This window comes from Pelecanus crispus, chromosome W, assembly GCF_030463565.1.
Source record: "Pelecanus crispus isolate bPelCri1 chromosome W, bPelCri1.pri, whole genome shotgun sequence".
NCBI lineage: Eukaryota > Metazoa > Chordata > Aves > Pelecaniformes > Pelecanidae > Pelecanus > Pelecanus crispus.
Genome location: NC_134675.1, coordinates 15,939,322 through 15,966,794, shown reverse-complemented (window position 1 = coordinate 15,966,794; position 27,473 = coordinate 15,939,322). Strand labels below are relative to the sequence as shown.

General features: G+C 48.7%; 1 long non-coding RNA gene and 1 pseudogene across 1 annotated transcript in view; both read left to right on the top strand.

Annotated features, from left to right (window-relative positions):
- Positions 1-27,473, top strand: part of LOC142596540 (uncharacterized) — a 240,391-nt gene that overhangs the window by 143,247 nt on the left and 69,671 nt on the right. The window lies entirely within an intron of this gene.
- Positions 62-7,148, top strand: LOC142596552 (galactose-1-phosphate uridylyltransferase-like; annotated as a pseudogene).

The window sequence follows — 27,473 nt, the reverse complement described above, 5'->3', positions numbered from 1 at the left end:
AGAGCACCCAGGTGATGGTGAGGCACCGCAGAGGGATGTGTTGGGGTCTCTGGGCTGGGTGATGGGGCAGGGAGGCATGGCAGGGGGGTTGGGTAGGTAACCCGGCCCTGTGCCCTGATGTTTCTCCCAGGTGTGCGCCAGCAGCTTCCTCCCGAATGAGGTGCGTCTGGAGGACCGGACCTAGCAGCAGCAGCCCCTGAGCCAGCACAGCATGCCCATGCTGCTGGAGTACGCTGAGCTCACCAGAAGGTGAGGATGCGGCTGTTATTTCTTCCCCGGGAGCTGGATGTGTGCTGGGGTGGACCCCCCAGCCCCCAGAAGCAGGGCCCCCAGGAGCGCCCATCCCCGGGGCATCAGGGCTGCACATGTCCCTATCAAGCACAGTGTCCCACAGGAGTGGCTGGTAGCGGAGAACGTGGACTGGCTGGTCGTGGTGCTGTACTGGGCCACCTGGCCCTTCCAGATCCTGCTGCTGCCCCGCCACCACGTCTGCTGTCTCCAGGACCTCTGCAAGGGTGAGAGGGACAGTGAGTGGCTCTGCACCCTGCCAGCCCATGTCCTTTGGGCTTGGCCTTCATTAGGAGGCAGCTCTACAGCAGCCTTGCTGGTGCTGGAGGGTCCATGTCCCCCCCTGGGGTGCAGGGCTGCTGGGTTTGGCTTGGGGGGGGGGGACAGGCACCTCTGTTATGCCAGGGCAGGAGCTGTGTGTCCAGGTGCAGGCTGTACTGGTGGGGGAACTGTCGTCCTTTTTGGGGTGATGAAGCATGTGGTGCTCCATATTTTTGGGGTGCTGGCTGATTAGGAATGGGGGCTCCTCCTGCCGTGTTGCTCGGGCTGTCTGCATGGATCGGGGGGGGACTGGCCAGTGCATCCCTCCTGCCTGTCACCAATGTCCACCCAGGGAGGGGTGCCGAGGGTGACCCTCCTCCCCGAGCTGGGCCTGCCCTCAGTGGGGGCTGACCAGCTTGGGGTGCAACTCCCCGGCACTACCCTGCAGGCCCGGCCTCCATCATGCAGAGGCTGCTCATCAAGTACGACAACCTCTTCGAAGTCTCCTTCCCCTACTCTGTGGGCTGGCACAGTGAGTGGCATGGCTGGGTGACCCTCAAGACCCTCTCATCTGCATCCTCATCCCATCCCACAGGCCCCTACCTGGAGGAGGACTGCAGGCACTGGCAGCTCCATGCCCACTACTACCCACCCCGCTGCTCTGCTCCGCCACTGTCCGCAAGTTCATGGTGGGCTACAAGATGCTGATGCAGGTGCAGTGGGACCTCACCCCAGAGCAGGCGAGCGCAGCTGGAGGTGGGTGGTGTGGAGCTGTGGGGACCCATGCCGGGGCTGTCCCCAGGACTGGCCGCTGGCTGCTCCTCGCACTGTGCCCTGAGGCACACTACAAGCCAAGGAGATATGGTGACAGGGAGCAGTGGAGCCAGCCCTTGGCTCTGCTTGGTGAGGCCAGGGAGAGGAGTCAGGTGGGGGTGGTGAGGACTGAGGCCTGGGAACTCATGTCACTTGTGAGCCCTCGGGTCTCCCAGCTTCTCCTGAGCCTTGTCACAGCTGGTCCTGGCTTGGGGACTGGTTTTGCCTGTTCAGGTACCCCAGTCCTAATCCTGCTGCATCACTGTGCACTCTGTCTCCTTCCCCATCCCAGGGTGTGTCTTCCTGCCTCTGCAGAGTGCTCCTACCACCACTAAAGGGCTCACCCTCCCAGTCTGGTGGGACTGGGAGTGCTGCCTGCCCCGTGGAGGGGCACAGCCCCTCTGGCCAATAAAACCTGGAAGCAAAGTGCCTCCGCCTGTGCCCTGGTGACTCTCGGCCCTGGGTGGGAGGTTTGGGGGCTCTGGTAGGGACCCCCCAGCTGCAGGGGATGTGCCAGCAGCCCCATGCCGCTTGCTCCTGTTCCTGTCTCTGCGTTGCCTCTTCTTCCCCCCTGGGGGGAGCTCTGCGCCTGTCCCTGAGGGGGGCTCGGGGAGGAGCAAGAAGCTGCCCAAGGCTTAGCCAGCTCCTGGGAGAGGGCTGAGGCCTGGCAAACTCGCTGCATGGAGGTTGCTGGCAGGAATACCTGGCCCTGGAGCTGCTCCTCTTCCTCCTCTCTGCCTGGGGCTGCCGGGCTGCAGCCCTCGTTCTGCCTGCCGCGGGTACCGGGGCTGCTGGGATGCAGTGAGGGGCTAGTTCATTGCTAGCCCAGGGGCTGCCAGGGGGTCCAGCTTCGTTCACTGTGCTGCTGCCCCCCCCCCCCCCCCCCAGTACCCATCCCATGGCGTGGGGCAGCAGCAGCCCTGTCCCTGGGATGGGCTGGGGGGATGCTGCAGCCAGCTCTGTGCTCTCCCCCCACCGTAGACCCTTCCCACAGGGAAGCCCCTGGGACATGCAGGGGTAGGTCCCAGATAGTGATGCTCCACAGCTGATATGGGGGGATGCCCAGCGCCATCTGCCATCACATCTTCGCACAAATATTTTTTTTTATTTGTCACTGATGAGCCATTCTCATAACTCCTTAACGAGGCCCCTATCCTTGTCAAGGCCGTGAGTGGGCTAAGTATCTTGTGAGGAGGGAAATGCTCTCCTCCTACCTACAAGACCATAATTTGTGGGGAGGGCTATGTCCCCCATGCCCCATCTGTGCATCACCCCCCCATCCCCACTCATGGGCAAGGGTGGGGGCTGGCCAGTGTGAGGCTCAGAACCGGGCTGGATGCGGCCATCCTGGGTGCTGGTCCCATCCTCCTCCCTGATCACCACATCCCAGAGCCTGTGAGCCATCCCACCCCCCAGCTTCAGGGCTCCCCAGGTGCCCAAGGGTTTTGGGGAGGAGGTGGTGGATTTTGGGGTGACCCTTGAGCTTGGAGCCATTGTTGCATGCAGAATCCCCCCTGCATGGCATGGGGGGTGCCCAGCTCAGAGTCTGGCCTCTTGCAAACCAATTCGTTCCTGGGACAGCCAGCACCTGGCTGGGCTTTGCAACCATCCCCATCGCAGCCCCCATCCCTTATCACAAGTGCCTTCGTGCCAACCTCCCATCTGCCTGGCTCTTCCCTAGGGCCCTGGAAAAGCGGCAACAAATTGGCTTAAATGTGAGAATCCAGATTGGGGTAATTAGCCGCTGAACCAGTTGTAACAAAGCTAGTCATCTCCCTGCACGTGCAGTTAGCTCTGATTTAATAGCCCACCAGCTCCCACTGGGCTGCAGCACCTTGGCCCGAGGTCGTAAATGAAACTTGCAGTAAGTCAAGCAGTATTAAACTTTACAGTTGCCATCTTTAAAAATAAGACTCTTGCTCTAATAAATCAGAGCAAGTGGGATTGTAAATATCAAGGCAGGATCCATATTGCTTAATTAAACAGTAGCTAATGAACAGCCTGTTTGTTGTGTTGTGATTTAGGATGGAGGCTGGGGAAGCAGTGTGTGCCGAGGAATGCGGGTGCATGCGCCAGGATGCCCTCCTTGGCAGGTAGCAGCTGCTGGAGTTTAGCTGCTGCCAAAATAGCTCAGAGACAGCCTGAGAATTATTTTTTTTAAATTTTTAATAAAAATAATTTTTTTTCCCCAAAAAAAGCATCTCCTGAAAAACTCAGGGGGGAAGTCAGCAGCAGGTGGAGGAGTGGGGGGTGGCAGCCAGGTGTGAGAGCTGGACCCTGGCTGTGCTGAGCCTCCCCTCTTCCCCATGACAAATCCACCTCCGCTCCCCCCCCCCATATTTTTAGCTTGCGCAAGGGGGTGGGAAGGGCCATGAGGGAGAGACAAGCCTTTCCTGCGGTGTGGGGAGGTGTCAGGCTGGTGAGGAAAGGGCTGCCAGAGATGCAAAGGCACTGCAATTCGTAGAAACCATCACTGCTGTGCTGTAAAGCCCTGAAGCCTTTTATATTTTGGTAGTTACAGTCCAGTTGTAATCAAAAAGTGATTTATGGGGAAGAGATTAAAAACATCTAGCTGGGTGCGAGATGGCAGAGTGGAGGGGCTGTGGGGCACCTGTCTGTTGCTCCTGACCTAGAAGCATCAAAGAGAAACTGAGGCCCGCTGGGATGCCCTGTAGGGATGTGCCTTGATGCCATTTCACTTCTGCAGGAGAGCTGTTGGAGATCGTCCTGAGAAAAGTGTCCTTGGGATGGGGTCACCCTTGTCCTGAGCCCCTGTCCCCCAGCATCAGGGCAAATACATCCTCCGCAATCCCCATGCTGAGCTGCTCTAGGAGGGCGAGTGGGGCAGGTGATGGGGGGAGTGAGGGGAGCTAAGTTGAAGCTCAAGCATGGAGTTATGCATTAAAAATGCATCAAGGTCCCACGGAGGCATGTGCTCCCTCTGTGGTGCATTAATAGAGCCCTGAGGAAATAGGAAAGGGCTGCGGTGCTTCTGCGCCGGGTTGGCACATCCTGTGCAAGGAGCAAGGGATTAGCCCAATGGGGTATGTGGCGATGTAGAGACACTCAAGGGGGGATGGCCAGGAATTTAGTCTCATTTCCATCCTGTTTTCTGATGCTGCTGAAACAAATGGGTTGGGCTACCAAGGGACGTGGTTTCCCCAGAGCTGCTGGGGCTTTGGCTCAACCAAGACAAACCAATGCGCTCGCCCGGGCTGTAGCAGTGCCTGTCTCCATTGTTGCCCCTGTCCTGCGTGTTTGGGAGACCCAAAGCATTGCCCGGGATGTAAGTCCCGGGATGCTGCCCAAGTGCACCGAGACCCTTCGGCACGAACACTCAATGATGGAGGGTAACTGCTGGAGGCACATTCGTCACCTTTGATTATGTGTCCATGTCCTAAGCAGCTGCCAAAGGCTGCAGAGCTGCAAACCTGATGAAGATCCTGAGTCCCAAACCCTGCCCACCCCTCTTCCTGTCCTCCCTGCCTTCCAGCGCAGGTGAGACAATAAATATTGAGCAAAGGATGATTCTAATCTGTGACCAGAGTGTTTTAATCAGAAAAAAGGTATTAGTGCGGCCTGCTGGCTCCTGCCAAACTGCAGTTTTACTGTCCCTCCTGGTACTGGGTTTATGGCTGTCATTTCATTCCAGTTTTACTGTTGGTTTTGCCCTTATCGTCGAGTTTCTCCTTGCCTGCTGCTGCCTGTGACTGAATGGGGCTTTTAAGGATGCAATAAGGAAGAAATTATTAAATTTTTAGGGAGGGAGGAAGGGAGGGAGGGAGGAAGAGAGAGAGGAAGGAAGGATGGATGAAAAGGAGGAAGAGAGAGAGGGAGGAAGGAGGGGAGGGAAGGCCAAATCCCTTCTGTTTCTATCTAAAATACACCATCGGGCACTTAACACAAAAACAATTACAAATTTTAAGCAGATGCTAAATACCCTCATGCCCTGCAGCAGGCAGCTCCGTGCTGTGGGGAGATCTGCTATGACAGGAGAATGAAAAACAAACCCCAAATCCCTTTTATATCTTGGCTTAGACGGACACACAGGAGCATGTGAGCAACCTCTGGGGCAGCAAACAGCACCCAGCTTGTCCTGGGCCTCCTGGAGCATTGCCCTCGGGCTTGGAAGCTGCCTTGGCAGGGACTTTCCAAAGGGCTGAGACCAGTGGGGAGCAATTTCGGAAGTGACTTGCCCATGCCTCAGCCAGCTGGTGTTTTTTCCTCTGCTGATGGTCACTGAGACCTACCTGCAAGGGATTTTCAGAGCCCTCGAGGACCATGTGTCGTGGGAGGGCTGCTGGTCCTAGGTGGACACAGCATGGTGTCTGGATGCTGCCCACCAGTAGCAGAAAGCCACAGGCTCTGCATGGGCTCTAGGAGGCAGCCCCAGGGCTGGAATTTAAATTGTTAATAATCTGAGACATGCAGGTAATCAAATACCATCACACTGCAGCATCCATGCAGTCACTAAGCAGTGGATTCCCCCATCTCCCCCCAAATTTCCTGCACACCCAGAGTTGGGGAGGCACCTTGGCTCTCAGCAACGGGGACGTGACATCGCATGTGGTTTTGAGCCTCTCTCCCATCCTGGGACCCCATACTGGGGTCGGGGGCCTCTATTTAGAGCAAGGGGACCCCCAGCAGGGTCCAGATTCCCCTTGGGGAGGGAGGGGAGCAGGTGCAGATGGGAGGGCAGGGGGACATGCTCGACTGCAAAAGGGGGTTATCCACTGGCAGGGGAGATGCTGGGAGAAGGCAGGAGCCCTTGCAGCACCCAGGATCAGTGTGAAATCCAGCCGGCTCCTGGCACAGCTGAGACTGGACACCCTGGTTGTGCCTGGCACCCCCTGCTGCTGGAGCCAGCTGTGAGAGCTCACAAACATCTGTGCCTGCCCTGTGGCCACCGGGATGGAGGGATCCCCCTTTGTCCTGATGTTCCAGAGAAAGAAACTGTGTGAGCCGGCACAGGCAGGACGCAGGAACAACCACAAAACCACGGATGACATGCAAAGAGTAAATTTATTTTCGTTACCTCGCCAACCAGGGGATCCCTGAAGCAGCACCCGGGCAGAGGCACACAAGTGGGGACGCAGGCACCGCAGAGCTTGGTCCATGCTAGAGGATCACCGGACCTACTGTTTTCACCTGTATTTCAAGGATTCATGCAGGCATAGTCTACCACTGTGCTTTGAACTTTCCCACAGCAGGGAAATATTTTTCTTTATTTTATTTGAATTATTAAACTGTTCTTATCTCAACCCACGAGTTTTCTCACTTTTACTCTTCTGATTCTCTCCCCCATCCCACCGGGGGCAGGGGAGTGAGCGAATGGCTGTGTGGTGCTTAGTTGCTGGCTAGGGTTAAACCATGACACCCCCTATTCACTGTTTTTTTATATATATATAAAAATGAAAAGGATGTGGGTTTTGTTTTTCCTCTTAAGGATATTTGACATTTGTAACTGTGACAAAAGGAAAACACCTTCCCAACAATATAGCTTACAGCAGAGGTGTTGGTGAGAAATTGCATCATCTGTTGTGGTGTGAGGACAGGATCTGCCTCCCTTCACATTCTCTCTGTAACATTTGCAGAGAGCTAATATGAGTACTGGGGTGAAACCTTGCAAGCCATTGCAGTGGAACTCAGCTCACATAAAATTTAGGCTTGTTTCAGTTGCCCACATGAAGACGTGTAGTTCCATTCTAGACATGCCAGGTGGCCTCCAGGTCCTGGAGGATAAAGATCTCTCGTGGTGCTCTCCCATCAGAGATCACATCAGCTAGCCCCAGCTCACATGCCCTAGTGCCTGCAGTTTAAGCTTGCATGGTAATCACTGAAGTCTGCCTAGTCAATATAGTCAAGGGATCCTGCAGAGACATTCAGCAGATCAGCTGCTAGGGGCCTGTTTAGGCGAGCTGAATTAGTCTTGAGGCTCCACTAACTAGGTTAGTTGGATCTCCACTGGCTGAAATAGGAATAAAGGTGCCTGCCTCACAAGTAGGCATCTGAGACACCTGCACGTAGTTGTCTTTATGTGGAGCTGGTTCCCTCTGAAGTGAGGAGAGATTAATCCCAGCCCATTCCCCATTAGAGAGTTATCTGTGCTGTTCAGAAGTCCCTCAAGGCTGAAAACTGAATAAATCTTGTCAGAGCCTTGTAAAGGCACAGTTCCTCACTTCCAAATATATACCCAAATAATAGCAATAACTTCCATCAATATTAAATAATTTAGAATATCAAATGTTCTATTAACTAACTAGGTACATTCAGTGAAGTGTCACTACCACACAGCCTGGAAGGTTTCCTGAAGACTTTAGCCGCAGTACAGTCAGCCTGCAGAAAGCTTCTGCATTCTGGCTGTGTCATGTCTTTGAGCTCAGTTTGCCCAGCCTGATGTTTTACCTGTAGAAGACCTTGGACAGACAGCTGGCTCAAATTTGCCCTTGCCTTCCCTTCTGGGACAGAGGGTAATTGTTGGTGATTTCTCTGAAGAAGGTAGATGTGGAGCTATTTTTAGATATAGCAGAGCTCTTTGTCACTGCTGTGGCCCATCAGAGATGCTGTCACTTAGGTGACATGGTGACAGCTCCATGCACTGCAAACCACACCAAGCTTTTAATTTTCTTTCATTTTTCTCCTCACTACCTGCACATCCCCTATAACTATCAGCAATTTCTAGCGCTGGCTTTTTTTTTTTTTTCCCAATGTTCTCCTGAACACAATCTTACCAGGTGTCATAGGCACCATTCTTTCATTTATCACTTATAAATAGTTGCCAAAGTCTGATTTTATGGCATTTTAATAGACAGTCTTACCATATTGAATCTGTTTCCTGTCTGGCCTATGCACAGACATGATCAGGATGAGCACTTGTGAGCCAAAATCCTGTATTTCATAGAAACATGCTTAAACTCATACTACTACAATGATTCATCCTCAGATATTCCCATATGAGGTGCCATGTCCAGTGAAAAGAGGTTGGGTATGTATCATCCTATGTTTACCTGATCTATTTTCAAGAAAAACCTATTTGGGACACACAGAATAAAACATTAGCAAATGTTCCTAGATGTTTTCCAGGCAACTAAGATAAATCTATGCCTACCATCTAAAAACAAATCTTCTATAGCCTGTTTATATTTTTTCAAAATCTAAATGCACTCTTATTTACTTCTAAATATATTTTTCTGTAACTCCTTAGGTATTAGCATATTAGCCTTTAAAAAAAAAACCCTTTTAAAAAAATCCTGAGAGATCCCATTTACATTGATGATTAGAATTAGGAATATGCAGCCTAAACTACTGTTTGATAACAACTGATTGCTTTCTACACAAGCTCATTCTGAGCAATAGCTCTGACTATCACATAGTCCTGAGATTGATTGCACAGGTACTAAAGATCAGATTGATATGCACATAATCAGCCTCTAGTTTTGTACCAAATGCTTTTGTCAGAGTGACCTCTTCAGCTTATAACTTATTTAGATGAGGCTGAAAACCTGACATCAATTTTTAGGGTGTGCAACAAGTTGGCTGGGCTCCTTTGGTTATGGCAATAAGTTAATTTATGGTCAAGTTTAGATTATATTGGTCTTTTGTATGTAAAGGGAGGAAACCTCAAAGCAAAACTTCCTTTTCCATTTGCGTGCATTGTCAGGTTTTTTTATTAGCTCCTCTGCTGCATAAGCAATTGGTCTTCAAGAGGACTGACATATGTAAGCAAAATGTTCCATTCTTTCCCCTCTGCAGTGCCCAGGAGGCATAGCCACTCTCTCAGCAGAAACCACTGCCTGAGTAAAAGAACAAGTCTATCCAGCTTCTATTTCTAGCCTTTGTGGAAATTTCCCATGGGCATTAAGCGTGGGTCAGTGGATCACTTTCAGCTCTATTCTGTACTGCGTAGAGCACTTCTGTCCCTTAGCTCATACTCATTTTGATCATTTTGCTTCCCCAGTGAGTATGCTCCTTCTTCCCTCATGCTGCTTTTTGTGGTGCTAAAGGTGAACATCAGGTGTGATTTTAGGATATCATTTCAGGAGACCAATTTAGACCTCATCTCTAAACCTTCCAGAGCTGCTGGGTGCCCGATTTCAGGCAGCATCTTAGCTCAGCTGCAGGGCTGGCACCCGGGACTGGGGAAGGGAGGGCAGGAGAGTGGTGCAGAGCAGGCCAGCCGCCAGGAGCACAGCGAGGCAGAGCTGGGGTGCCTTCTCAGTCTCCTCCCTGTGCTGCTCCATCCCCAACCCCACTCCAGTGTGTTTCCCTGGCCACATCCCTCAGCGGTTGGGGGACACATTCCCAGGGACTCACTGGGAAAGGGACAGGACATATGCTGGGGTGGGCTTGGGGCTGCAGTAGAGACAGCAATATCACAAGGCAGAGAAGATGGAGGTAGGCAGTGCAGCTCTGCACCTTTCCCACCCAGCCCTGTCTCACCTGCCTGTCCTGCCTGTAGCTCCCTGAGGCTAATCTCAGCTGGATGCACCTGGAGGGGTGACTCCTTTCCTCCCCTCATCTGGAAATTGCTCGGGGGAAGTCCTGGAAAGGGAGCTGGCACGTAGAAAGTCTCCTCGGGGTGTGATGTGGTAAAAAGCCATTTCTCTAATGCCGAGTACAGGTCAGCAAATGCTTAGAGCTGACAGGCATTGATGTGGTTCAGAGATGGGCAGGGAAGCATCTAATTCCAGCTCATATGGGCCACACTCAGCTCTTCTTGAAGCACAGATGCAGTAACAATGCATTTTGTATAATGGTTCAGTGGTTAAAGCATTTCCCTAGCAATTGGGAGATATTCAAAGTACCCTTTTACTTCAAAACCAGCTATTCTCAGAATAAGGCTTCCTTTCTTTGTCTGGGATCTGTTCCTTTGTGAATGGAAAACGAGGGGATCCTTATTTCTAGACAATGTCAGCATGAGTGTTGCTCTAAACAGCTCCATCTTTCCACTGAGCACATTTTCCTAAGCTTGTTGCTCAGTCTTCTCTCGTGCCCAGAGAGGCCGACACTGGCTTGCTTCATTCTTTACCCAAGCTCTAGCTAATCCGTCCTTGCATAACACATGCCACTGCACAACATAACCACCGTGTACAGCTGGCTCCCCCTGCAAGAAACCTGTGCAAACCTGACCTCCTCAAACACAGTGTGGGCAGCTCGGCCAGTTTTCTTCTATCAGTTAGTCTGAAATAGAGGACACAGCTCCTTCTTTCTATGTGAAGTTGATTTCCATAGTTCTTCAGCTGAATCAGGTTTGGTTGCCTTTTTTGTAAGGGTAGAAATATTCATACCTAGCATGTGCTGTTTTGGACCTTTACAAAACAAAAGCCAAGCCTTCCTCTTTGGAATGAAGGGATATTTTGATAGGAGCCGGAGTCTCCTACTCTTCAGTCAATGGGTTAGAGTCAGTTACAGTTATAAAAAATCAGATTTGGGAGCTATTCAGTGGAAAGGGCACTGGTTGTCTCTGGTCCTGTGGAGAGGACAGCTCTGGTCACTGGTTTGGTTTTCTAACAAGCACATCGGTTTGGGCTGACTTTGAGTCTTTGTCACTGGGGCAAACTGAAACAACATCTGTCTGGTCTCCTTCTCCTGAGCTGTATGATGATGCCCATGCAAAACCCACCCAACCCTATGCTATGTCTAGACTGTTCTTAGCAGGTGCAATTGCAGTGCATGTAAGCTTTCCTAACTAATGAATATTATGTGATAATCACTTCTGAAACCATTTTTGTCTTAGACAAAATAGCATGAATCCAACAACATGAATTTCTGTGTGGCCTGCAAACAACCTGGATGAGGAGACAGTGGGATTTTTTTGTTTTGTTTTGGTTTGTTTTTTTCCCCAGGCTTTTCTGTATGCACAGCGGCCTATTGCCTGGGCTTTCTGCAAGTCCAGCAGTTACACCTCTGTTGGGGATGATACACGAAGGAGTCCCAGGAATGGAGTTTTGTGACTCTCATATCCTCACTGTGTAAGCGTGCTAAAAAAAGAGAAATTTTTAGGCTCCAGCACTGCCTTTGCAGCTATTTTCACAAGCAAAAATTCGCATACAAATAAATGAATTGTATCTTTCAGGGAGACATGCAGCTGGAATGAAGAAAATAACTTTTTGTTGTTGTTGTTTGGATTGATAAAGTCTTAATTTTGGCTTGAATAAGTTGTCCTGTGTATAGTGAGCTTGTGTTCTGAAGATGAAGCACAGAAAACCAGCAGTATGTCTTCTGGCAATGTCTCCTTACTGGGCTGCTGATACAGAATGTAAGATCTATACATTCTTCGAAAGGTTCGGCCTGTGGCTTATAGCTGACATTTGTTATTTTTTTTAAATCACGGTGAAGAGAAAAATACTGACTTGTTTAGAGACTTTTTGAAATAATATCTCTTTGTTACAAGATTAACAAACCTTGAACAAGCTCTTTAAATCACAGCCTGAAACCGGCAGACACCAAGGTCAGAAGAACTAGGAGCATCATCACCCAAGATAAGTGCAGAGAAACTAGTTAGGACTAGCACATATTGGAGCAAAGCTGTGATAAGCTGCTCAGTGAGCCAACTCATGACTATATATGGGAAAAGGATCTGGAGTTCATGGAAAGGACACTGAAAGACCCCTCTACAAAGACCACTAGGGACCCCCAAGGACCACCGACCCAAATCACCGAGCATGTGCAACTGGGGAGAGGATATGTAAATAAGTTCCGGGGATTCATTATCGTAAGACCACCTTTTCCAAGAAATATGATGAATATGTATATTTCCGTCCTACATAAATTGTATGTCTTTGGTTGTGCGGTATGCACGTTAGGTGGAAGCATCCCCCGTGCATCCGGCACCATAAATAAAGAATGCCTGCTTTCTAAAGCTCCAAGATGAGTCTTAGAGAGTTTCCGTAAGCCGTAATTTTTGGTATCACTGCATTAAGTTTGGCAGGGCAAAATGAAGACAGACAAACTCTAATAAATACATTTCTAATGATACTCAGAGAGTTTGGGGGAGAGGGAGATCTATGAGTTGCTTAACTCTTACTGTTTATTAGCAGGAACTGGACATATAACTCTCTCTGGGTTTTGGCCGTCTCTCTTTTTAATATTCACTGTAGGGGTGTCTTGAGTTAGGCAACATCCATCCTTCTTCCTTGATGGGCTGAATCCTGTATTTAGTGAAGTTAAGGACAAAACTCTTATTAATATTAAAGATGTCCACTTTATCAGAGCACTTACCTTTATGCATAATGCTCAGAATGAGTACTGATTATCGATGTGTGCACTGACATCCCACTGATGTCAGCAAGACAACCTACATGCTATGTCTGGCCCGTTTCAGTCCTTTGCAGGATTAGTTCGTAAGTCCAAAGGAGACCATTAAAAGATAAATGAAAGGCATCAGTACCAGCAAGGGACTTTCCCTAAAAAGCCAGTAGGCTTTTTCATTAAATTGATTCCAAACTCTGGAATCCCCTGAAGGTCAATGTCCTGGTTTCGGCTGGGATAGAGTTAATTTTCTTCCTAGTAGCAGGCACAGTGCTGTGTTTTGGATTTAGTAGGAGAAGAATGTTGATAACACGCTGATGTTTTTAGTTGTTGCTAAGTACTGCTTACACTAGTCAAGGACTTTTTCAGCTTCCCATGCTCTGCCAGGTACACAAGAAACTGGGAGGGGGCACAGCCAGAATAGTTGATCCAAACTGACCAAAGGGCTATTCCATACCATATGACGTCATGCTCAGTATATAAACTGGGGGGGGGGGTTGGCTGGGGAGGAGCGATCGCTGCTCGGGAACTGTCTGGGTATCAGTCGGCGGGTGGTGAGCAATTGCATTGTGCATCACTTGCTTTGTATATTATTATTACTATTATTATTATATTGTTATTATTATTATTTTACTTTATTTTATTTCAATTATTAAACTGCTCTTATCTCAACCCAGGAGTGTTTCTCACTCTTACTCCTCCGATTCTCTCCCCCATCCCATCGGGGTAGGGGGAGTGAGCGAGCGGCTGCGTGGTGCTTAGTTGCTGGCTGGGGCTAAACCACGACAGTCCTTTTTGGCGCCCAATGTGGGGCTCGAAGGGTTTGAGATAACAACAGATTAACTAGAGTGTATTAAGGAATCTGTTAACAGTTGCCGGTCATGATATTAGTTCATCTGATCTGTACCATGCTTTTTTCTTGGCTGTGCATGTTAAAGCTTGGTGTTGGTCTGTGCAGTGCGCTATGCTCTGCAGTGATTAAGGATGTTTTGCTTGGGAGGCTCCTTATCAAAATCCTGACCTTGAGCATGGTTTTGTATCTGGGTTTTATACACAAGTCATTACTGTACTTCGGGTACCACCTCATGGAGAGAGTTAGCAATTATACCTTTTCCTCGGAGAGGTTTGTTGTGGAGGAAATACAGAATGGCACCTTCACTACCTTCTTCTATAATGCTTCCTCCCTCATTACAGAAAGTTTTCAGTATTTTGAACATCCCTGGGCAGTTAAGATACTTCTATTGATACTTCTTGGGAATATTGTTTCGGTTTTGACAAAGATTAGTAAGCAATTTAGGAATATCATCCAGAGATCTGCCCCAAGGCTGGAGAGTTATGAGTGGCAGGGTGTGTGGGATCGTATGGGCAAGTACCTAGGGCAGTGGGCACCTCCCGTGTTTTGGAACTTCACCCCTGAACAAGTGCAGAATCCTGAAGAACTAGTAAAGTGTTTGGAAAAAGTATGTTGTCACCCTGGCAACTCCAGAGAGACACAACTCATTGCAACATGCTGGGGACTGGCCCATGCCTATCGAGCCCTGTTCAACACTATTCAGTACCCTCAAGGGTAAGAGAGGGTCTCTGGAGCTGATGACAAAACAACAGGCACTGTGGCTACTCCAACCACAGCCACGAGCAGTGTGGCTACTCCAACCACAGCTACAGGCACTGCGGCTACTCCAACACCCACCACAGGTACTGCAGCCACTCCAACCCCAGTGACAGGCACCGTGGCTAAAACAGAGAATCAACCCGCGCCGGTATCAGTTGCCCCTATACAGAAGAAAAAATACACAAGAAAATCAGCTCGTTTAGTAAGGGATGAAGATGAACCAGGGCCATCACGACAACCAGAGGAGGAAGAACCCATAAATGAGATGGTAACCACCCGATCCCTATCCCTGGGTGAGCTGCGAGATATGCGAAAAGATTTCAGTCGTCATCCAGGCGAGCACATCATCACCTGGCTGCTCCGATGCTGGGATAACGGGGCCAGTAGCCTGGATTTAGAGGGTAAGGAAGCCAAGCAGCTGGGATCCCTTTCCAGGGAAGGGGGCATTGACAAAGCAATTGGAAAAGGGGCAAAAACGCTCAGCCTCTGGAGGCGACTTCTGTCAAGCGTGAAGGAAAGGTATCCCTTCAAGGAGGATGTTTTATACCGTCCAAGCAAATGGACCACCATAGAGAAGGGTATCCAGTACTTGAGGGAATTAGGCGTGCTGGAGGTGATTTATAGTGACCTGAATGATGAACAGTTACCCAAAGATCCAGATGAAGACAGGTGCACACAACCCATGCGGCGGAAGGTGGTACGGAGCGCACCAGCATCGTATGCCAACTCGTTGGCAATACTGGCCTGGAAAGATGACGAGGCACCAACGGTGGATGAAGTGGCTAGACGACTCCGGGAATATGAAGAAAGTCTCTCTTCCTCCCTACAGGCCTGTGTCTCGGCTGTGGAAAAACTGTCTGAAAAAATATGCCAAGAGTTCCAGCAACTCAGAGAGGATCTGTCCTACTCCCCACGTGTACGGACCAGTGTCTCAGCCATTAGGAGTCAAGGTCCTTATGCTCAAGAGAGAGGATGGAGAGGATACACACCACGGGGCACCCTGTGGTTTTACCTGCGTGACCACGAAGAGGACATGAGGAAGTGGGATGGAAAACCCACCTCAACCTTAGAGGCACGGGTGCATGAGTTGCAAGGAAAAACTTTTACAAAAGGCGGTTCTCCCAGGAAAATTGCAGCTCCAGTTTCCACTGAGCAGTTCCCCAGACAGAGGAGGGCTAATTCTACTCCCGATCTTAATCAAGGGACTTTTGATTCACATTTACAAGGAGTGAACAATGAATACTATGACCAGTGTTAGAGGGGCCCTGCCTCCAGCCAGGTGGAGGAAAGGGACAACCGGGTTTACTGGACTGTGTGGATTCGATGGCCTGGAACGTCAGACCCACAGGAGTAGAAGGCTCTGGTGGACACTGGTGCACAGTGTACCCTAATGCCATCAAGCTATAGAGGGGCAGAACCCATTTGTATTTCTGGAGTGACAGGGGGATCCCAACAGCTAACTGTATTGGAGGCTGAAGTGAGCCTAACTGGGAATGAGTGGCAGAAGCACCCCATTGTGACTGGCCCAGAGGCTCCGTGCATCCTTGGCATAGACTACCTCAGGGGAGGGTATTTCAAGGACCCAAAATGGTATAAGTGGGCTTTTGGTATAGCTGCCTTGGAGACGGAGGAAATTAAACAGTTGTCCACCTTGCCCGGTCTCTCGGAGGACCCTTCGATTGTAGGGTTGCTGAAGATTGAGGAACAACAGGTGCCAATCGCTACCACAACTGTGCATCGGCGGCAATATCGCACCAACCGAGACTCCCTGATTCCCATCCATAACCTGATTCTTCGCCTGGAGAGCCAGGGAGTGATCAGCAAGGCTCGCTCACCCTTTAACAGTCCCATATGGCCAGTGCGAAAGTCTAACGGGGAGTGGAGACTAACAGTGGACTATCGCGGCCTGAACGAAGTCATGCTGCTGCTGTGTGCTGCCGTGCCAGACATGCTAGAACTTCAATACAACCTGGAGTCAAAGGCAGCCAAGTGGTATGCCACAATTGACATCGCTAATGCGTTTTTCTCCATCCCTTTGGCAGCAGAGTGCAGGCCCCAGTTTGCTTTTACCTGGAGGGGTGTTCAGTACACCTGGAACCGACTGCCCCAGGGGTGGAAGCACAGCCCCACCATTTGCCATGGACTGATCCAGACTGCGCTGGAACAGGGTGAAGCTCCAGAACATCTGCAGTACATTGATGACATCATTGTGTGGGGCAATACAGCAGAAGAAGTTTTTGAGAAAGGGAAAGAAAATAGTCCAAAACCTTCTGAAGGCTGGTTTTGCCATAAAACAAAGGTCAAGGGACCTGCACAGGAGATCCAGTTCTTAGGAATAAAATGGCAAGGTGGATGTCGTCAGATCCCAATGGCTGTGATCAACAAAATAACAGCTATGTCCCCACCAACTAGCAAAAAGGAAACACAAGCTTTCTTAGGCATTGTGGGTTTTTGGAGAATGCATATTCCAAATTACAGCCAGATCGTAAGCCCTCTCTATCAAGTGACCCGGAAGAAGAACGATTTCAAATGGGGCCCTGAGCAACAACAAGCCTTTGAACAAATTAAACGGGAGATAGTTCATGCAGTAGCACTTGGGCCAGTCTGGGCAGGGCAGGATATTAAAAATGTGCTCTACACCGCAGCTGGGGAGAATGGCCATATGACATAGATGGTATAGAATAAGGGGTGCATACTGTCCTGGTTTCGGCTGGGATAGAGTTAATTTTCTTCCTAGTAGCAGGCACAGTGCTGTGTTTTGGATTTAGTAGGAGAAGAATGTTGATAACACACTGATGTTTTAGTTGTTGCTAAGTACTGCTTACACTAGTCAAGGACTTTTCAGCTTCCCATGCTCTGCCAGGTACACAAGAAACTGGGAGGGGGCACAGCCAGGATAGTTGATCCAAACTGACCAAAGGGCTATTCCGTACCATATGACGTCATGCTCAGTATATAAACTGGGGGGGGGTTGGCCGGGGAGCAGCGACCGCTGCTCGGGAACTGTCTGGGTATCGGTCGGCGGGTGGTGAGCAATTGCATTGTGCATCACTTGCTTTGTATATTATGATTACTATTATTATTACGTTGTTATTATTATTATTTTACTTTATTTTATTTCAATTATTAAACTGTTCTTATCTCAACCCAGGAGTGTTTCTCACTCTTACTCCTCCGATTCTCTCCCCCATCCCATCGGGGTAGGGGGAGTGAGCGAGCAGCTGCGTGGTGCTTAGTTGCTGGCTGGGGCTAAACCACGACAGTCAACTATCGCACCGTTATTTCACCAGACTAGATTTACAGTAAAGAAATGTTACTTTGTAGAGGAAAATACAAGCTTATGTCAAAACATCAAAATGAACAATATCCTTCCCTATGTTTTAATCATGTTGTTGTAAAATGAAATTGTGAGTATTATGTTACACAGCTTTTGATTATCTTGAGAGATGTTGCTCAGTTCCAGTAGTGACCTTCTCTCCCTGTGCTTTCTTTAAATTACAGATTAAACAAATCAGAAGTTAGAGTTGTTCTTAGACCCCATCAAGCATCCATAGCTGAAAAAGAACAGCAGATATTTAAGGTTATGTACTATTTTCCTAATCCTCAGTTTGGCAGGTCTTCCAAGGAAAATGATATAATGCTGTATTGGGTCTGGCTGAGATGGAGTTAATCTTCCCCATAGCAGCCCTCATAGTGCTGTGCTTTGTACTGGTAGCTAGAAAGGTGTTGATCACACACCAGTGTTTTGGCTATTGCTGAGCAGCGCTTCACACAGCATCAAGGCTGTCTCTCCAACATTTCCCCCCCCCACCAGTAGACTGGGGGTCGGCAAGATCTTGGGAGGGGACATAGCCAGGACAGCTGACCCAAACTGACCAAAGGGATATTCCATACCATATGACGTGGGCTCAGCAATAAAAGCTAAGAGAAAGGAGGAGGAAGGGGGGCATTCGTTATTTACATTTGTCTTCTGGAGCAACCGCTACACGTACCGAAGTCCTGCTTCCCGGGAAGTGGCTGGACATCACCTGCTGATGGGAAGTAGAGAATAAGATCTTTGTTTTCCTTTTGCTTCCGCACACGGCCTTTGCTTTTGCTTTTTATTAAACTGCCTTTATCTTGATTCATGAGTTTTTTTCCATCTGATTTTCTCCCCACCTGTCCTGCTGAGGAGGGGAGTGATAGAGCAGCTTGGTGGCACCTGGCATCCAAGCCAAGGTCAACCCACCACAAATGCTCCTCAAGGTATTGTGTTAATTACTGTTGTATTACTATAAAAGGAATTTTGCTGATTATCATTTTGGCTATTCTTTGATATCGAAGAGTACATTGTTTAGATAGTGTGCGAGCCAGCACAGACAAGACGCAGGAACAACCACAAAACCACGGATGAAATGCAAAGAGTAAATTTATTTTCGTTACCTCACCAGCTGGGGGATCCCTGAAGCAGCACCCGGGCAGAGGCACACAAGCGGGGACGCAGGCACCGCGGAGCTTGGTCCATGCTAGAAGATCACCGAACCTGCTGTTTTCACCTGTATTTCAAGGATTCATGAAGGCATAGTTTACCACTGTGCTTTGAACTTTCCCACAGCAGGGCAGGAATCTCAATTTGATAGGGTGCCTCTAAGTCTATCACTGGCATATGTTATCCAAACACAGATGTTCTACTCGTCCAACACACAAGGCTAAACAACGATTAAGTCACTTGAGCATGTTTACAATCCTCCTCGACGATCTTCTGTTATTTTCCCACAGAAGTCATAAATTATTGCTAATTACGTTCAGCGATGCGGAGGAGTCAGTAAGGAAGCCCTAGGAGCAGGGAGACATCATCCTGCCAGGATGGAGCCAGGGCAGAAAGTCACCCCCCGGGGTTCTCCTAGGCACAAGGTGACTCCTGGCAGAAGCAAAGCCCTTGGGAACAGAAGAGGTGGTGAGATGCTAATTAGATGCCAATGAGAAACTAATTAGCGGGTCTCCAGCCTGCCCAGTGCCCTCAGGCTCCCTTGCCCATCTCCAAGCCAAACCACCTGCTTCAGTGCAGGGGTGGTTTAAACCCTTCAGGGTACGGCCAGAGCTGGGACGAGCCAGCCGCTGCTCCCCACGCACGCCGCCATGCTCGCTTGCAATGACATGTCCTTATAAATAACCCCTGCAAACCAAAACTTGATAAATAAAAGCCAAAAGTGCATTTGCAGCCTGTTTGCTTTTGGCATTTGATCCCTCGCTTGTTTTGCTTGCAGTCGTCTATAACTCATGGCAGCTTGTCTACTCCCTCCCAGTTATGTGCTTGGGCAGGGAGGAAGGACTCCTGGGCTGCTTGTGTTGTCCCTGTGGGCAAGTCGCTGCCCTTCCTTGTGCCTCAGTTTCCCCATGGCTCAAATAGGATCAATATCACAGAGGCCAGACCCTGTCCACCTTGGCTGACCAGGCAGTGGGAGCTTCCCTGTGCCAGCCCTGCAGATGCTCCTGGGGTGCATGAGGACCAGGTTGACACCCCCGCGGTGCCTCCGGCTTGGACCTGGCTCCATCCCACCCCACATGGGTCTTGTGGATGCAAGGAAAACATTTTACAGCCCTGGGGCTGGCTCCTGCTCTGAAACGGTGCTGCTCAGCAAACTGCTGGGTTTGTGCACCGAAACTGCCCGTGCAATTCACACAATAAAAAAATTATATTAAATTAACTTTTAAAAATTAAAAATTTAATTCTCACATAGGTGAGAAACAGGGTGAGAGCGAAACCAGGATGGGTGCCCAGGATGCCAGCTTGCTTTTTAACCCTTTCCACCCGGTTTTCAAATCCCCCCAGGGATCAGAGATGCTTGAAAAGCAACCGGCCAATTCCAGCTGCTTCTGCCTCATTTTGGTAACAGCAGGACCCCGCTCCATCACAGCACAGTAGACACCCTCAGAAGTAGCCGATATATTGGCATGGGAGAAAAGAAATGACCCCCAGCCTCTGCCGGGGTCTAAAATTTCTCCCACCGAGGACTAGCCAACGCATCAGGGACTTGGAATGATTATGATAAAACCTGCGGGACACCGAGGGCATCACTATGATTTGTGCTGTCTAAATGTTAATCAGAATAATAATGCCTATTGAAACAGCTGTTTTAAAAGGCTGTGATGTCAGAGTAAAACTTCCAATAAAATTCTATTAGCCCTTCCTCATTACACTAATGGTGCCTGCTGCTAAAAGCTCCCTGATAGGCACCCGTATTAATGGGCTTATCACAGGAAATAAAATCCGAGGCTGAACATTACAGTGAAGCCTGATTACTTCAGCCTGGTAATCTCCACCTCCCTTTTCTCCCACACCCCCTTTATTTAATGAATGTGCTCCTGTGGTGGGTTGACCCTGGCTGGATGCCAAGTGCCCACCAAAGCCGCTCTATCACTCCCCTTCTCAACTGGACAGGGGAGAGAAAATATAATGCAAAGCTCGTGGGTCGAGATAAGGACAGGGAGAGATCACTCAGCAATTACTGTCACGGGCAAAACAGACTCGACTTGGGGAAAATCAGTTTAATTTATTGCCAATCAGAACAGAATAGGGTAATGAGAAATAAAACCAAATATTAAAACACTTTTCCCCCACCCTTCCTTTCTTCCCGGGCTCAACTTCACTCCTGATTTTCTCTACCTCCTCCCCCCGAGCGGCACAGGGGGACGGGAAATGGGGGTTGCGGTCAGTTCATCACACATCCTCTCTGCCGCTCCTTCCTCCTCAGGGGGAGGACTCCTCATGCTCCTCCCCTGCTCCAGCATGGGGTCCCTCCCACGGGAGACAGTCCTCCACAAACTTCTCCAGCGTGGGTCCTTCCCACGGGCTACAGTTCTTCACAAACTGCTCCAGTGTGGGTCTATTCCACGGGGTGCAGTCCTTCAGGAGCAGAATGCTTCAGCATGGATCCCCGCGGGGTCACAAGTCCTGCCAGCAAACCTGCTTCAGCATGGGCTCCTCTCTCTCTCCACGGGTCCACAGGTCCTGCCAGGAGCCTGCTCCAGCCCGGGCTTCCCACGGGGTCACAGCCTCCTTTGGGCGCATCCACCTGCTCCGGTGTGGGGTCCTCCACGGGCTGCAGGTGGATATCTGCTTCACCGTTAACCTCCATGGGCTGCAGGGGGACAGCCTGCCTCACCATGGTCTTCACCACGGGCTGCAGGGGAATCTCTGCTCCGGTGCCTGGAGCACCTCCTCCCCCTCCTTCTTCACTGACCTTGGTGTCTGCAGAGTCGTTCCTCTCACATATTCTCACTCCTGACTCCAGCTGCAGTTTGTGCTGGGTTGTTTTTTTTCACGCCCTTCTTAAATATGTTATCACAGAGGTGCTACCACCATTGCTGATTGGCTCGGCCTTGGCCAGCGGTTGGTCCATCTTGGAGCTGGCTGGCATTGGCTCTATCGGACATGGGGGAAGCTTCTGGCATCTTCTCACAGAAACCACCCCTGTAGCCCCCCCCCCCGCTACCAAAGCCTTGCCACGCAAACCCAATACAGCTCCTTGAAGTGCCAACATTTGAGCTTCACTTGGAGTTTGGTGACGGCTGTAAACTTATTTTGTTCACAAAGAGATGAATCTTTGCGCCAGCTCCCAGTGCAAATGGGGGGGAAGGCTTCTTAGGCACCTCCATCAAACCACACTCACGGGAGCACTTCTGCTGTGGCTGGCAAAGCTGGAGGTGTCCATTTGGGCTTGCAGGGCAGGGTAATTTAAAGAGGCATGTAATAAACACATATAGAAAAAGGAATAAACACATCTCTACAATAATGCTTTGAATCAGGTCCTGTCAGGGGATTAAACCACTCAGCCAGCCAGGCACCACCAGTAGATTGTTTCATTTGATGCATTAAGTCCTGGAGATGTTGACTGCCATCCTCTATGCTGGCTGATCCATCAGTTATGTTGAAGCAACACATACCTTCAAAATCAGAGCAGCGTTTATGGTGTTGAAGGAGATAGTCCACCACCAATCAATTTTATAATGTTCCTTGGCGTACAGCCATTACCTAATTGGGAAAAATAGCAATGAGGAACATTCATATCAAAAGCACTTAGCATAGTACAATTCTGTAATACAGCTACTGGGTTGGCACACGAATGAAATGCGTTGTCAAAAGATCTGCAGCTGTTAATCCTCCCTCAATACAAAAGGCAGATGAGTTAGTTACAGTAGAGACCAACCAGATCCAAGTATTTACATGTTGATCTCGTGGAAATGTATCCAGGGCATGTGCCTGTAGTACAAGACTACAAAGCATGACGAGTCAACCTGTGATAAGGGAGGAAAACAGGAGTATCATCTCCTTCCAGTAATACATATGCCATTGCTCCAGCTCCTTCAGCTAATATCACTCTGGGTTTGATAACCTGATGTGGGGTAATTGCCCACACAGACTGAAGAGCTATGGCTTGTGCTTTTTCAGATTGAACTTCAATTCGATGTTGGGTTCACGACACCAATAACACAGTTCCAATGCTATCTACTCTAGATAAGGCACAGGTATTCGTCAAAGGTACCTGAAATACAAGAACTCGAGAATCTGATATTAATAGAGGATGTAAAATAAGAGAAGTTGGGGTACAGAACCATATGGCGTTCTCAGGGGTTATTATAAGAATCTTCACGTCTAGACTAATAGGTCACGATCCCACCACACAATCCGTCAGTGTAAACAATTCCATTTCCCCTGTAGTTAATATTTTGGGAGGGATACCATCAATCCTCACCATGTTTTGTAGTGGATCGTTGTAATAGGATAATAGGGTGTTTGATTATGAATATTCCGGTGTTTTAACAAAAAAAACCCTGCTTTAGTAAGATGTGAACTCCAATGTTGTAAAGTTTTAGTACTGGTTAGCTTTTTTAATTGTTCCTTCAACGTACCATTCATTCTTTCAATCAAGCCATTAGCTTGGGGATGGTAGCCAATGTGGAATATCCAATCTATCCCTAGACCTTGAGCCCAATCTTGGACATTATGTCCACTAAAGTGTGTTCCTTGGTCACTTTGTATTTGGTGAGGACGTCCATATTGATGAATGAGTTGTTCTAATGCTTCAATTGTGTTATGCTGATTAGCATATTTGGTGGGTTTAGGAAAAAACAGTCCTGACACTGTATCCACAGCAGTGAATACATATTGCCACCCCCTCAACAGGGGCAGGGGGCCCATGTAAGCGACCTGCAAGGTATTCAAGGCCCATTGACCCCGTTTTATCTTTTCCCATGGCCTATATAATGCCCTTAAATGTAGCTGCGTACAAACAGTACAATTATGTGCACATACTTTATAAATATGTAATGGCTATCAAAAAGAAAGCATTTGCAAGATCTATCACCACCTTCCAGGGCTGTAAATTTTCTGCTGATTTTTTCTATGAGTCTGGTACCGTAACTGCAAGTGTGGGGGGTGACTTTATTCAATTCTCTGTAATCTGCAGTCATTCTCCAAGTGCCATCTGGTTTTCAAACAGGCCAAATAGGATTATTAAAAGCAGTCATGGGTTTCCTTAATGATTCCCACTTGTTGAAGTGCCTGAATGGTTTGAGTAACTTCCTCCTCCCCCCCGGAATATGATATTATTTTACAGTTACCACCTTGGCAGGCACAGGCAGCACAACAGGATCCCACTTTGGGAATCCATGCAAGATGATTATAGATCGAATAGCAAATCCCACTTGCGAAGTCCCGAAGCAGAAGCAACCATTTAAAGTTTCAGCTGTTCTTCCTGCCAACACATCAATACCCAGGATATATTCTTTAATTGGGGCAATTAACACCGTCATGGTAAATGGAGTGGCATTTCCTATTGTTAAGGTAACCTTAGCTCAGAGGGCAGGGGTTGGATTTCCCCCTAATCCACAGATCTGTGATGTGGCTTCTTTATTATTAATATTACCGTGTAATACAGTAACCTCAGCTCCAGTATCCACCAGAGCTAACACATATAAAATCCACCCAGACCGCCAATTTATAGGTAAAGGAACATAGAGGTGTTGGTCCCCCTCACAGTAAGAAGCTACAGCAGCAGCAATTTTGGGGGACCTGTCAAACTTTCATTTCTGCTGTTTTGGCATTTGCCAGGTAGTGCCTTGCCTTGAGGTGGCAGGCGGGGGTGGAGGGTGGGCACGGAGTTGGTCGTGGGGCCAGGGGCAGTCGGCTTTTTGCGTAGGCGCTAACTTTTGCCATCGGCGAAACATTTCTGATATGTAATCCCATTTATTTCTGATCATGGGACACCGGCTTGTACAAGATCATTCCACATTTGTTTCCTCATCATTTGTGATGTAACTCCTTTCGGTTTTGCCAGCTTTCCTTTATTCACCACCTGCACAGATGGGCCCGAAGTTACAGCCCCAATTTCCCTCAAGGTATTTGCTAGGGCACCTACATTACCCGTAGCATTTGTGACTGCTGGTATAATCAAGGGTTTTAGTGAGGCAGGCGCTCCTCTCAAAAGCTGCATTTTGATACTTCTCATTACTGCTAACCTGTCCAGATTGAAGCCCATAATCAACGCATGAGCCATTGCTGTTATCAAAATGTTCCCAGGCACAGCAGAGTAAGATGAGAAGCAGCACAGCAAGCAGCGAAAGCAAAAAGCAGCCAACAATGAGCACTGGACTCTAACATACAGTAAGGCAAGCAAGCCCCATGGCAAGTACAGAAGCCTGCCAAATAAGAGCTAAACAGCAATAACAACTATAAATTCAATCTAGCATATTACAATAAAGTCTGTCGCTACCTTGAACCCTTCATGCCCCACGTTGGGCTCCAAAAAGGACTGTCGTGGTTTAACCCCAGCCGGCAACTAAGCACCACGCAGCCGTTCGCTCACTCCCCTGCCGTTTGTTAGCAATACGTGCTATCAACCGTCCTACAGTATCTTGCAGTGCATGGCACCGCTCTGCTTGAGTAGTAATTACTACTTCTTGCACAATCGCCTTTACATCTTGTAAAGCCCCAACTTCCTTTTCCAATTCTCTCATTTTACTCCTGCCCTGGTTTCAGCTGGGATAGAGTTAATTTTCTTCCTAGTAGCTTGCATAGTACTCTGTTTTGGATTTAGTATGAGAATAATGTTGATAACACACTGATGCTAAGTAGTGTTTACACTAGTCAAGGACTTTTCAGCTTCTCATGCTCTACCAACTCAGGAGGCTGGAGATGTACAAGAAGCTGGGAGGGGGCACAGCCAGGACAGGTGACCCAAAGTGACCAAAGGGATATTCGATACCATATGATGTCATGCTCAGTATATAAACTAGGGGAAAGCTGGCTGGGAGGTTGCTGCTCGGGGACGGGCTGGGCATTGATCAGCAGGTGATGAGCAATTGCATTGTGCATCACTTTTTATCATTATTATTACTATATTATTTTATTTTATTTCAATTATTAAACTGTTCTTATCTCAACCCATGAGGTTTTATTCAATTGTCTCTTCTGATTCTCTCCCCATACCACTGGGGGGGGAGTGATCGAGCAGCTGTGTGGTGCTTGGTTGCTGACTGGGGCTAAAACACAACAGTCCTTTTTGGCGCCCAATGTGGGGCACGAAGGGTTTGAGATAATAACAGATTAACCAGAGCAATTTTATTGAGCAATAACAGTTGCGGGTCATGATATTGATTCATCTGTTCTTGATCTTAGTTCATCTGATCTGCACCATGCTCTTTTTTTTGCTGTACATGTTAAAGATTGGTGTTGGCTTTTGCAGTTTGCTGTGCTCTGCAGTGATTAGTGATGCTTTGCCTGGGAGATTTGTTATTAAAACACTGACCTTGAGCTTAATCTGGTATTTGGGCTCTGTATTGAAGCCATTACTGTACTTCGGGTACCATCTCGTGGAGAGAGTTAGCAATTATACCTCTTCCTCTGAGAGGTTTTTATGGAGGAAGTACAGAATGGCACCTTCGCTACCTTCTTCTATGATGTTTCCTCCTTCATTACAGTAACTTTTCAATATCTTGAACATCCTTGGAGAGTTAAGATACTTCTATTGGTATTTCTTGGGAATATTGTTTCAGTTTTGTCTGAGATTAGTAAGCAATTTAAGAATATCATCCAGAGATCGGCCCCAAGGCTGGATAGTTATGAGTGGCAGGGTGTGTGGGATAGCATGGGCAAATGCCTAGGACAGTGGGCACCTCCAGTGTTTTGGAACTTCACCCCTGAACAAGTGCAGAATCCTGAAAAATTAGTAGAATATTTGAAAAAAGTATGTTGTCACCCTGGCAACTCCAGAGAGACACAAATCACTGCAATGTGCTGGGGACTGGCCCATGCCTACTGAGCCCTGTTCAACACTATTCAGTACCCTCAAGGGGAAGAGAAGGTCTCTGGATCTGATGACAAAACAACAGGCACTGCGGCTACTCCAACCCGGGTGACAGGCACTGCGGCTACTCCAACCCCCGTGACAGGCACTGCAGCTGAACCAGGGAACCAATCCGTGCCGGTATCAGTCGCCCCTATACGCAAGAAGAAGTAATACACAAGAAGATCGGCTCATTTAGTAAGGGATGATGAAACAGCAGGGCCATCACGAGAACAGGAGGAGGAAGAGGAAGAACTCATAAACGAGACGGTAACCACCCGATCCCTATCCCTGAGTGAGCTGCGAGATATGTGAAAAGATTTCAGTCGTCATCCAGGTGAGCACATTGACACCTGGCTGCTCCAATGCTGGGATAATGGGGCCAGTAGCCTGGAATTAGAGGGTAGGGAAGCCAAACAGCTGGGATCCCTTTCTAGGGAAGGGGGCATTGACAAAGCCATTGGAAAAGGGGCACAAACCCTTAGCCTCTGGAGACGACTCCTGTCAGGCATGAAGGAAAGGTATCCCTTCAAAGAAAAAGTAATATATCACCTGGGCAAGTGGACCACCATGGAGAAAGGTATCCAGTACCTGAGGGAATTAGGCATGCTGGAGGTGATTTATAGTGACCTGAACGATGAGCAGTTACCCAAAGATGCAGATGGAATCCGGTGCACACGACCCATGTGGTAGAAGTTGGTAGGGAGCGCGCCAGTGTCATATACCAACTCGTTGGCAATACTGACCTGGAAAGATGCAGAGACACCAACAGTGCATGAAGCGTCTGGCCGACTCTGGCAATAAGATGAAAGTGTTTCTTCCTTCCTTGTCTCAGCTGTCGAGAAACTGTCCCGGAAGGCCAAGCAACTCACCCTGTACAGACTAATATCACAACTATTAAGAGTAGGTGTCCCTCTGTTTAA